General features: G+C 48.6%; 1 long non-coding RNA gene across 1 annotated transcript in view; it reads left to right on the top strand.

Moving 5' to 3' along the window:
• LOC121098338 overlaps positions 1–489 on the top strand; it is a 52,847-nt gene extending 52,358 nt beyond the window's left edge. The window contains exon 3 of the long non-coding RNA XR_005831238.1: positions 148–489. This is a non-coding gene — a long non-coding RNA (uncharacterized LOC121098338). The remainder of the gene's footprint in view (positions 1–147) is intronic.
• The last annotated feature ends 11,621 nt before the right edge of the window (positions 490–12,110 follow it).

Genomic DNA, 12,110 nt, shown 5'->3' with positions numbered 1-12,110 from the left:
CGCGCACACAGAGCCCCAAGGAGTTGTTCTGTTACCTAAGGGTGAGCACGAGTAAAACACGGCTTCCCAGCTGCTGATCCAGCCAGGTCCAGACCATGTTCCTTCAGATCCCTCCTGATTTATGTATGAACAATTTTTTTTCCATAGGTTTTCAGAGTGCTTTACTAACGCAGCTCGTCTCCCGGCCATGGACAAGGCTGACGCTCCTTCTTCCAGGCAGGATGCAGGTGGACGGATCGGTGTGAGGCGTGAGGGTACCTGAAGGTGTTGGGAAAACGCACGGTGCTGAGCTGCTGATGGTTCTTTTCCAGCATAACCTCCACTGATGCTGGCCATACAGAACAAAAGCTCGGTAATTTATTAAGCGATAGAACTTGTTGCCATACTAAAATAGAGCTTTTCCCCCTCCGAACCCGTATGATACAGGGGCATGTTTTGGATGGGGGTTTCACTGATTATTTGTGAGGAGTGGGTTTGGTACCTTGAACAGAAAAAAAACCAAGGCAGAGAAACCTCTGGGGAAAGGTGTCTTTATTTTTCAGTTTTCGTTTGTCCTTAATCCAAAATAAAATTTGACCATGAAATTTTTAGGAAGGGGTCCATGTTTTTCCTTTAAACATCTCTGAATGTCATCTGATGGATTTGTTTGGCCAGCCTGGCTGCAGTGCTCCGCCGCCTCCAGAATATTGTGGTTATAAATGCTCACGCGCCTCTCTAACTTCATCCATAATTTACAGAGCATGACGGAGAACAGAGTGGCTGAATGATGGGTTCAGTGCTTTGCTCCACAAATCTAAGAAAGAAACTGTGCGTGAATGCAGGTACACCTCTTCAGAGAGAGCAGAAAGGGCGTTTTGGAAAACACAGCTTCTGCATCAAAAAATGTCACGTTTTCAGGTTTTCCTCCTTGAAATTCATTACCTTTGTCAGTCAAGTGAAGAAATGTGGTCTTTTTAGCAGTAAGACACTGGGATGAAAATGAAAAAAAAAATAATAATCCTATCAAATCCTACAAAGGAAAGCATATGGTCTTATCATACAGCAAAGTCCATGACTAATCAACGGAAAGACGGAACGTAGCGCAGGTTGGAACTCCAAGGAACATCTCGGCACAGCTGCACACAGGATTTCTGTGCATGTAGAGATATCTGACACCACGGGGTAAGGCAGCTTCTGCCCCTCACAGAAACAAAATCTCCCGTTATCCAGCTTCAAACCCCATAATCTTTCCAAAGGCATCACCTGAACACACGACCCACACACACCCCACCCCCACACACCCCCTGCGACTTAGCTTAGGGAGCGAGGCTTCAAACAAGCTGAACTCATCTATTTACTATTGATAAGCTTCTTTTTTATACATGAAGGGTCTGAGGAAAAGAAGAGAAACTATGTGGCTTAATTTGGCCATAAATTCAGTGCATTTTCCACAGCGTGCGTTTATTAAAAGTAATTAGCAACACAGTAGTGGCTGTGAGGAGCGCTGATCCTGTTCTAGGGTCCGTGGCACTCGGGGATTCCTGCATGCGGCTCCTATGCAGAGACAGAGAAAGCAGGGGACCCTGCAGGGGACCCTGGCATTTTCCAAAGAGCTTCTATTTAGCTCCTCATCTTGTTTTGGCCTCAACACATGCTCTGAGGTCCTCTGTCATAGCTGTGCTCTTTTCTCTCCATCTCCCTCCAAGTAAACTATTTTTGTCCCCTCCTGTGGCTGCCAATAATTTTGCAAGTGTAATGGCAGTTTTAGTGACTGAAGCCATGTAATGGGAAATTCCATTTGATCTTTGCAGTCTACTGTTTTCCCAGAACTGATTCTCCTCTTTCTCAATTGGGTCCAGTGTAGAAGAAACATATACTGAAGTCATCAGAGTTTAGCTGGGTTAGGCAATAACAGAATTGGTCCTTAAAATCTGCCAACGTTTAGGCCACAGAGGTTCTTGATTTTCCATTTCGTCGGCATAGAAATTTTGCTTTGCCATTTTCTGCTGTGCAAATTCTGCTGGGTCTGTTGTTGCACAACAATCTTCTTTTTTTCCCACCTCCTCATCTTCCAAAAAAGCATGTGCATCTCGTAATTAACAAGATTAGAAGCTAGAGACCTAACAGCCAGCTACCATTACAAGAAGGCAATCCAGGTAAGACTGTCCTCCTTCAGATTTTCCTTAAGAAAAGTAGAGAAAAATTCCTTTAGAAACATATTTGGAGAACCCCGAGTAGACAGAAGCCTTTGGATCAGAAACAGGTTGTGCTACAGCAGGTCTTTTAATGAGTACCAGGAAGGGATGACGAAGGGGTGGAGAATACAAAGCAATGACCTCCACAAAGTCTAATAATGAGTCATTCTCAGTGTCTCCAGCAAAAGTTCCCGGAATAAAAGGATTTGACCAAAAAAAAAAAAAAAAAAGCAACTTAGCAACACAAGTGAGACCCCACCTTTTGCAAGCGAGGCACATTCAGGCAGCCCGCAGCTGGTACGTGATGCTGGGCGTGAGGAAGCTTTGGCTGCCCATGAGGAAAGATCTCTGGAGACACGAGCAACGTGAAGATCTTGCTCTGGCTGTTGGGGGGCACAGGGGAATATTGCCGGTGAACTGCAAGACGGGGTGACATCCTCTGCGTCAGCTTGGCTTGTGGTCAGGCAAAGCTCCACCCCAGTTACTGCCGGACTGGCCTGGCTGGGAGCGCAAAGCTGTTGCTCAGACTTCCATCAGGTGAATGTTCAAAGTGCACCCAGCCAGTGATACCCAATTCACCGAGGTGAGGGACATGGGCGGCCTGGGGGATAATCTGTTCGCAGCAGCTGGAGCGCAGGGGATAGCAATGCAGGGGGCAGCTTGCCGTGGCGTCCTGCCAAGTACTCCCACCAGATTCCAATTCCTGGGCATTGGAACATTACTTGTGCTACATCTTGGTTCAGCTGGGATTCAGATGATTCCTTTGAACTCCACCAGTCAGCCTTGTTCAAGGACGTGCACATTTAAGGATGATCTTGAAGTGTTTTCACTCAAGCTGGACAGAGGAAAGTAATTGTCCCCGTTTTACCGATAAGAACCCTGGGTGCAGACAGATGAAATGATTTGCCCTGACTCATACAGAAAAATTGTAACAGATGCACAAAAGGAACGCTGCCCTCCCAAAGCCCAGCTCCAGACACCAGCCTCCTGTTAAACCTGGGGGGGGGAGGGGGGAAGTAAGGATAGCTGCTGCGAAGTGACACGCTACATGATTAATGCCACTGCAAACCAATAAAATAATTGTAATGCTTTCTCTTCACCTCAGAAGTGAAGCAACACACACGTGGCCTGGGGCTCGGGAATACCAGGCAGGCTTGTCCTGACCCTGCATCAGCATCGGTCCCATCCCTCCCACAGCTGCCTGACCACCAGGCATCAAAGTCAGCAGGGGGAAGGATATTTGCTTTAATACCGGCCTTCAAGTATTTAAGGAATCTTCTTGGCAGCTTTGCCATTTTAAGACGTTTTCAGCCATGCAAACATGTCCCCCTCCTGCCTGCACTCTTTACTTGGGCTGCAGCATATTCCGTACTGCTTTAGCCTGACCTGATTTGGAATGGAAGAGGCTTTAAATCACAAAATACATAGAGGAAAGCCTTAGCAAGCCTCTCCAGCAGCACAGCAGTGCTTTAATGATGCACACTCACAGGTGTATTACATCCCTGGTTCCCAGGGGCTTCCTTCCATTTCAGTTCCCTCTCACAAAAGCCCGGGATGCAGGATGCGGAGTAGCCTAGCTCTTGGGATGATGCTGTTTGGATGATGCAACTAGCATTGCCACACATCATTCTCTTCCCCAGGGACCAATTTGTTTGGCTCCAGCTTCAAAGCACTGCTTCATTTAGACAGGCAAGGGCATTAATTAGAAGTGTGAGTCACCTGAAGCCACCTGGATCTGAAGCGAAGGCAGCTAATAGCAAGGCCACTGCAAGGTTACTCGGTGGCTGGCAAGCTGAACTGGGTTACACTTACCCTTTCACATGACTTCTGAAAAGTTAGAAGAAAAAGAAAAAAAAAACACCAAAACAAAATCAAAAAACAACCCCCAAAACCCCCCACCACCCAAACCCTCAAATACCTAACTCGGAAAAGCTGTGCTGATGCCCTGCCCTTTGTTATAACCTTCCTGGCAGACAAGCCAGAAGCACTTGTGTAAGAGGTGGGTCTTCAAGCAGTGTTCCTGGAGGAGGAGGGAGGTGCAGCAGCGGATAAGTAGCATCAACGGTGAGCAAAACTAATGCAGATTCCTTGTGTCCACTTTGTGGTACTTAAACTGTCTCAACTTGAGAGCCTTTCATCACAGGCTTACAACTCATAAGCATCTACGAAGGTTCCTTAGTGTCCTTTTGGTAGCACGCATTTTGTTCCTTGTGGATGAGGTAACTGCTGTACCCAAAAGTCTGTAAGTTTGCAGAAATACCGTACCAGAAATAACATGTGCTGGGTTTGATTCCTGGTCTCTTGTTTCAAATGTGAGCTCCTGTTTTCTGTATTGCTAGGGGGACTGTTCTTGCCTGTTATTGATTAGGAAGTATCTAAAAGTGTTGTGTGAAATCCTGCCTTTTGTTTCATCAGGCTGAATCACTTTGATTATATCTTTCATAGGATCTATTTTTCATTATTATTATGTGTCTGTAGGCTGAAAGCCAGACACTGGCTCCCTAGGGTGTTGGGTATACATAAAAAAGGAAGTAACCCTAAAGAAATACATAGACTGAGCCTTATTTCTGCTTTCAAAATTCTATCACAATTAGAAAATAAGTTGATAAATGTCTCCTAAGTGAACCTATAAAGTGCATAGTTCACAGATAACATGCAGCTGCCATCTATTCATGCTTCTCTGAAGATTCAGTGGGTCATAGAACAAACCATGGAGGCTTCTCAGCCTTGCTTGAAGCTATGCTACTGTCTCTTTCCATATTTAAGGCTGTTTCCATGTATGAGCTACAGTAGTTCACTCCAGCCAAAAACACCTTCAGATCTCCATGAATCACCCCTCTAATCTAGCATGCTCTGCAGGCATGGTCCGTAAGTGGAGCATGTCTGGAGGTCTCCAACAAATTGGAACAAAATACCGAACAGAAAGCACACTTCTACTAGCTCAGCTTGTTCCTGACCAGGTACCTAGCCAAGTTCAGCACGTCCCTCCCCTGCACAGCCAGCTTTTCCCCTTCTTTTCTGATGATGAAAGGTCCCACCCTGCAAACCAAACCCCAGCGCTGCCTTGTTGGGGCACCAGCCGGTGGCAGGGAATGACCCTTCCACCTGGAAGGACATGGCTGGACCCTTGCGATGGGATCTGGGAAGGGAGAGCTGCACGGTGCTATCCAGGCTGCTCTTTCTCATCAAGAGATTCCTCGCCTCACGTGTGCTGGCAGGCAGGGAGGTGGTGAGAGCGCCCAGGTCCACAGCGAGCTGCTGGGGGGGGAGCCGGGCTGGCTCAGCTCAGGGTCCAGCAAGGGTGAGCGTGGGGATACAGGTCCTGTGGCAAAACCCAGGGCACGAACAGCTTCCTTCTTGAAAAACCCAGATCCCACTTAAAACCTTGTTTTAGAGGCAGGTGCTAAGCCAAGGGTCCAACCCCAATTTAGGAACGCCAGAGGGGTCTGCAGGGCGGGAGAGGCTGGGGAAGCTTTGCTTACACTTGCTTGTTCCTTTGTTATGTGAGTGCTTCAGGGTGAAACACAGACCAAAGGTGATTGCCGAACTGATGTGAATGGGATCTGCTGGAATAGCTGTCTTTGTGTTCACTTGGGGAAAAGAACAAATGTTATCGAACCTTAAAAACAAGCCTGAGCAGCTCTAAAGAGAGAAAACGTGATTTGGGTACCAGCACAGTCCTGCTCGGTTGCAAACCAGAAGACTGATAAGTGTTTTAGGAATAGGAGCCCTTTGCAGGATTCCCAAGTATAGGAAAGAAGATTCTAGAGCAGCAAACCTTTCATTGCAGCTATAACATCCTTGCCTAACACCCACCGCATTTGCATCCTCCTGTGGCAGCTATGTCAGAGCCCCAGCACCCTGCTGGGCAGCTGGGCAGGAGAGACCCCGGGCAGGGTAAGGGACTGCGTGGCGTGGTGCCCCCCACCTTCCCAGGGCAGAGAGCAGAACAGGCGGGTTGCCTGCCGGCCTGGCCAGCTGCTCGGTGGTTCCTGCTGTGCTCGTGTCAGGGAAGTGATGGGCAGGGTCCAGGGCTGACAAGGAGCTTAGAGCTGCTTTCACCCTACGTGGAAGTTCATCCTCCCCTAGGCTAGCCGGATGAGATGAGCACACAGCAAAATGATTTCTGCAAATGGGGGCCTTGCTGGTGTGGTCTGGGTGGGAGCTGCTGCCCTTCGTGTGCAAGGAGCCTGGCAGAGCCACCCTGAGCCAGCAGGGCTTTGTCCCTGGCTGAGCTGGCACGGAGGGTCTTCGGCTCCTGCTTTCAGCTTGGACCCATTACTGACAGGGCCGAGCTGATTCAGTTCAGTCGAAGAAGAGGAATGAAAGCTGAATTGGGCTGTGCCCAGAGCGATGCAGCACAGCGTGTGCACAGAAATTTCCGTCTGTCTGTTGATACACACACGCAGTGTGCACACAGCCCCCCTGCGCACATATGTTTTGATCTTAGCTTTGTACTACCAGCTCCAGGAGTTGGTCCAACAAGCTCTGGCTGTGTTTCCATTCAAATGCTGTACAAGATACTTCCTAGCACAAAGTTTGTATTTACAACAGGAAGATGAAAAACGTTGGGGTAGTTTTCATCTCTTTCCTGCCTGTCGGTACCATAGTTAATTTGGGCTCTAGCCTGAAATAATCCCCCTAATCCATCAGATCACAGATTATGGAACATGAAAGTGATGAGCCTGAAGCTACCCAGGAGCAAATCGATGCTTCAGCTGAAAGGCTCCCAAATTAAAGATGGGGAAGCTCAGGTGGGGGCGAGGCTGGGACTGGCAGCAGTGGCACAAAGGACCTGACTTCAAAGACTGGAGGTGAGGGGCAAGTGGGTAGTTCCTGCAGCCGTTTTCTTTTGAGTTTTTCTTTTTTTTTTTCCCCCATGGCAGAAGGAAGGATTTGTGCTCTCATTCAGCAGCAGAGTCGTGAGGCCACAAATGATGAAAAAGCAGGGAAAGTGTGAAGCAGGAGCCTCCCTTAGGAAGAGTGGCAGCGCCAGTGCAAGCGATGCTGCTCTGCCCGCCCAGGCTCTGGCCGGGTGCTCACCGCAGTGGCTGTCGCTGTAGTAACACGGGAAGCATTAGACAAGGTATTTTCAGGACCACAAGTTTAACAAGTCATTGATACCGAAGCAGCACGCACAGCCACAACGGCGTGGGAAGAATTTGAAGGGAGACGGGCTAACGGAGCCGGGAGCTGCCACCCGCAGCCCCACCTCCACCCTCCTCCGTGAGACACGTGCTGGCTCACTCTTCCTGGGGGAAAGGTTTCCTGAAGAAAATACCTTTGTTGCTCTTTCAGCAAGAGGTACTAGAAATGAAGCTGCTGTTAGCACGGTCAGGGAAGCGGATCAGGTGTGATTCATGCCTGCGGTGTAACTGCGCAGCCCCCCCGGCACTCGGGATGCTGCAGGGGCTCTGGCCAGGCACAGCCAGTGCAATTCCTTGGGTTTGTCTGTGGTTCTTGCTGTTTGTTCAAGGCTCCAGGTTATCCTCTAGCAGGAAAGACTTCCCATTGCTTCCTGACTCATTTTCTATCCCGCATTCCTGTCTGTGGTTAGTGCTCTGTACTGTATGTGAGTATCAGCTTGCTTTTCAATTAACAAGTTTGCTTAAATGGGTGCCAGGACGACTGGTGTTAGTGTCCTAGGGGTAAAGGTGATGCTAGGTGGGAATTCCTATCCATGACTGTTCATTCCAATGGAGGGCGGAATATTAAAAAAATCCCTCTTTCCTCATCCAGAGACTTGCAGGAATCTATAGGAATGCATTTTGTTTACTATCTAAAAAATAAAGCCCAAAGAATCAATTAATATATTTCAGTTGTCCTTGAGGAACAGACCAGATATGGTTTCCTCCCTCAGAAAGAAGCAATTCAAACTTTCTGAATCTTCTTCTGCTTTATGGTACCTTGGGGGATGTTGCATGGAAACAACATATCTCTGTTTTCAAGACATACTGAAAAGTTGTCGAGGCAGCCCAGGCCCGTGTTGAAGGTGTGATGTTTTTACCCCAGGGTTGGATTATTGCCAGCAGTTCTGCACCTTAGTGATGGAAATTACTGTTCCTCTCCCATGCTGCCATGAGGTGGGTTAGCGCTGGTGCACTGTGCTCCTGGGACCTGTTGGAGCGTAGGATCCTGTCCCTGCCTGCAACAATCTGACTCTTCTCTGGTGTCTACAATGGCTTTAGAGCAATCCTGCTGCTCTCGTCGCCTTCCAGGCCGGTCCTGGTCCCCCCCTCCACAAATTCCCTTTGCAGACTGCAGTAACCTCGTCTTCCTTTCAGCCTGAAATAATTGCTGAAGTGCAGACTCTGCCTTTATCACCTTGCATTCCCTTCTTCTTTTTCTTTCCTTTTTTTTTTTTTTTTGTAATAACTTCTAATTAGAGAAAACAGAAACTGGGACAAGGGGAGGCTGAACTCCCATGTTTACCTACTTGCTGCTTGTTTCTCTGACTGTTCCAAAACCTGCTGCCTGGCACCTCCGCTGCAGCTTGTCGCTCCTGGACTCCAATTCAATCAGAACGTACGGCTGTTGCAGGGAGTTCTTTGCCATCTCACCCTCCTGAAAGCAAGAGCCTCCTTGACAAGAACCTACCAGCGCCACATTTCAAAGGCCTTTCAAACAGTCTTTAGTCCAGATAAGGCTTGAAGGGTGAAGAGGCAACAAAAAGCAGCTAATCCACTTAACTGCCGGTGGAAACTTCACCAGTGAAAAGAGCAAGTTATTTTTTGGAATGACTTCCCTGCAGTTAGATACTGGGGATTTCCAACAGCTGCACAGTCCTCCCTGCCTGTGTTTTCTAGTAATGAATACTAACGATCTTTCACTTCTATTTTAATTGCCTGCCTATCAAGCTTTGTTAATCTTCCCCATTTTCCTTAATCTTTCATCAAGTGTCACTTTTTTTCTGTGTTTCTTCTGTGTTGACAAGGCATTTAAACATTTCACTGAGCGGAGAGAAAAAAAAAAAAAAATAAAGGGAGGAAGAAAGAAAGAAATCCTCCCCTTTACGTCTGGAATGCTCATTTTCCAGATTAGAAAATAAGTGGCTGCGGTATCTAATTAAAACTAATAGGTTAATTAGAGAATATTTAGAGCCCCATCTTTCCAAACCAGGAAGACTGTAGGCTGCTTCAAAGTCGGGCTGTGTTCATGCTCCAAACAATACTTGCAGCTAAGGCAGAGTTTTTCTTCCAGAGGAGCGAACGGTGTTTCAGCCGGGAACTCGCCGAGCGTTTGATCTGTGCTTTGCTGAACCAGAAAGTTCGTGATGAGCAGAGCGCCAGGATCACTGCTGCAGTAAGCCTTGCCTGCTTCTCCCGAAGCCGCTGTTTTAAAATCAGCCCTTGAGACTTTAGTTCCTTGTGAATGTCCTTTAGCCCCCCCTCCAAGGCTTTGCAGTGAGGTTGGGGAAAATACATGTTGCCTGGAAAGTGTAAGAACAGCGGAAACGCGAACGGGTTCATTGCAGCAAAACTCAAGATGAGCTCAAGTGGTGGAGGTCTCTATAGGGGGAGGAACAGCCTCCAGCAGAACGCTTAAATATATTTGATAAACACCAGAGGAGTCAAGAAGCCCTCAGCGGGGCTTGGGTGAAGCGGAGATGGAGCAGTTATGGACTTGGATCAGGCAAAGCCTGGGTGGCACGGCCGTGGTCACCCACCATTAAATGGGGCAGTAAGCACATAGGGTGGTCTTCCAGGAAGGAACCCCTGCCTGGGAGCTGGGACCAGGCAGATCTTGGGCTTTACCTTCTGGGACTCTGCTGAGGTGGGGCTGGGAGTCTGACAGTGTTATTACCAGAGTTTGAGAGGACCTGTTGGGTCCTGTGTGGTTCATCGTGCTGGCCAGCCCTGCTTTACCTCCCCTAAAAGCTGCTCTCTGGGTGACTGTGAAGGTTTTGAGGAATGAGGTGAGCCCACCAAGACCCACAGTGCTTCAGAAATGCTGTTACAAGGCAACGTGACCTGCCCCTAGCAGGCACAACCCCGGTGTGGGAGCTCTCCTGCCTGCTTGCAGTTATGTGGAAGCATCAGAGGCCAATTAGTAATGATGAACCTCCCGGTGAGGGCAGCTTTTCCTTTGGGCTGTGTCCAAACAGGAGGCACCTGGGGTAGATCTGCCAAGGTCCTCAGCCTGAGGGCTGGGGATCACTCACTGTGTGCTCCCCCTCCGGCTTGACACCCACAGAAGGAGAACCTGGCAGTGGCTGTGCTTAGAGCTGCTGTCCCTCTTAACCCCTAGGTGACCGAGGAGCTGGGAAGTGCGGATCAGATACTGCCACAGTTTGCTGTTCCTTGAGGTCTGGAGACAAGTGGGACTCTTGTCCCTGCTGGCAACACTCGTGGCAATGGCCAGCCTGCGGTGGCAATGGCCCACGGGCTGTGCAGCTGCGTTTGGGCTGCTCCGGGTGTCTCATATGGGTGCCATGCCCCTTATCACAGGCACCGAGGGGGGGGAGAGCCCTGGGGTAGCGTTAACCTACAGTGGCTGATGTGAGTGTGACGTCTGTGCCTCTTTTCTCACTATTTTGGGACTCTTTCTGTGAGCGTAACACCATAATCACTCCAAAGCATCCCAAGAACCAGGTATGAGCAGCTGAGGCCCCCATGGGTGTTGGCTAAAGCTGTAAGCAGTCACAGGTCCCCATCAGTCTTGCCTCGGCCTTTTGGAGACAAGGACTGGGGTTTCCAGGTCAGTGCAGTGGGTCTGGCCCCATAGTCCTTACTCGCTGTACAGGCAGCCAGCCTTCCTGACCTCCATCCTGCTTTGAAAGCCGCCAGCCATTAGATGTAGCAAAATTTCTTTTTTTTTGTTTACTTGCAACTTGAATGCTGAACGTCAGGACTGAGTCTGGAAAAAGCAATCCTTGTCAATGTACTATTCCCATGGGCACATCCTAAAGTGTAGCATATGAAAAGGTCAGCTCAATTTGTTTAAACTCAATAAAGAAGAAATTAGCTTAACGGGGGTTTTTTCTGCGCTGAGCATACCTGGCTGTTTTTGTAGGATGATTGCCACATCTCTCCCATCCCTGACCACAGAAGCTTGAAAGCCCATCTAGATAAGGTCTATCGGTAGTACCCTCGTGGACCCAGTCCATGTGTCTATGTGCATGTCGTTAGCTTCAAACCTCTTTCTTTTGCCCTTGAGCACTTTCTCCCACAAGCAGTTCCATCAATGAGGTGCTCCCTCCTGCCCTGCTTAAGAGATGCCGCACTGTTTACCAGAACATATTCAGACCCTGAAAATATGCTTTGTCTTTCAAGGGAGCTTCTGATGTGTGTTGATTTGAAGTCTGCATCAGCAAATCAGATCAGGAGGGGAGAGAGAATAAGGGAGAAAAAGTAAGTTATTTTTATTCCCTAGCCCTGTTTATGTGTAACGTCTAATAGTGAAGGTTGTCCAATTACAGAAATCTGATTTCAAAATATTAAAACTAAGATTCCATTGTTAGAAACAATTTTCCTCCCTTTTCCTCAAAAATCTTTCACGGCAGTCTCAAGCGCTGAGCCACGTTCCATGCTCTGACAGGTTTGTTGTTGGTGTACATGGGTGCTGTGGCAGAAGATCAACCACAACAAAAACCAGTGTGAAGTTTGGGCATGTGTGTTGTCACCTTGTTAGAGCTTCCCAGGGTGTCCTCACCTCCCTCCTTCCCAAACCATCGGGTGGCAGATGGTAAATCCCAGGGGAGTACCCCCACGGCTGCTCCCTCCAGCCTGGGCAGGGCTTCCCAGGTCACACACTGATCCAGGGAACTCGGAGGGAGACGTGAACATCCCAGCACAGACCTTGGCATAGCGCTGAAATCTGAGAGTAAAGCATGATACCATCAACCCGCGGTGATGGTTTTCTGGTTAAAATCACAGCAATGAGTTACGCGAAAGCCACAGTAGAAATGCAGCTTTTCCTTGGGGTCCTAGAGTCTGT

Source organism: Falco naumanni, chromosome 16 (genome assembly GCF_017639655.2).
Source record: "Falco naumanni isolate bFalNau1 chromosome 16, bFalNau1.pat, whole genome shotgun sequence".
NCBI lineage: Eukaryota > Metazoa > Chordata > Aves > Falconiformes > Falconidae > Falco > Falco naumanni.
The sequence above is the reverse complement of the archived record's forward strand: the minus strand, read 5'-3'. Positions and strand labels throughout refer to the sequence as shown.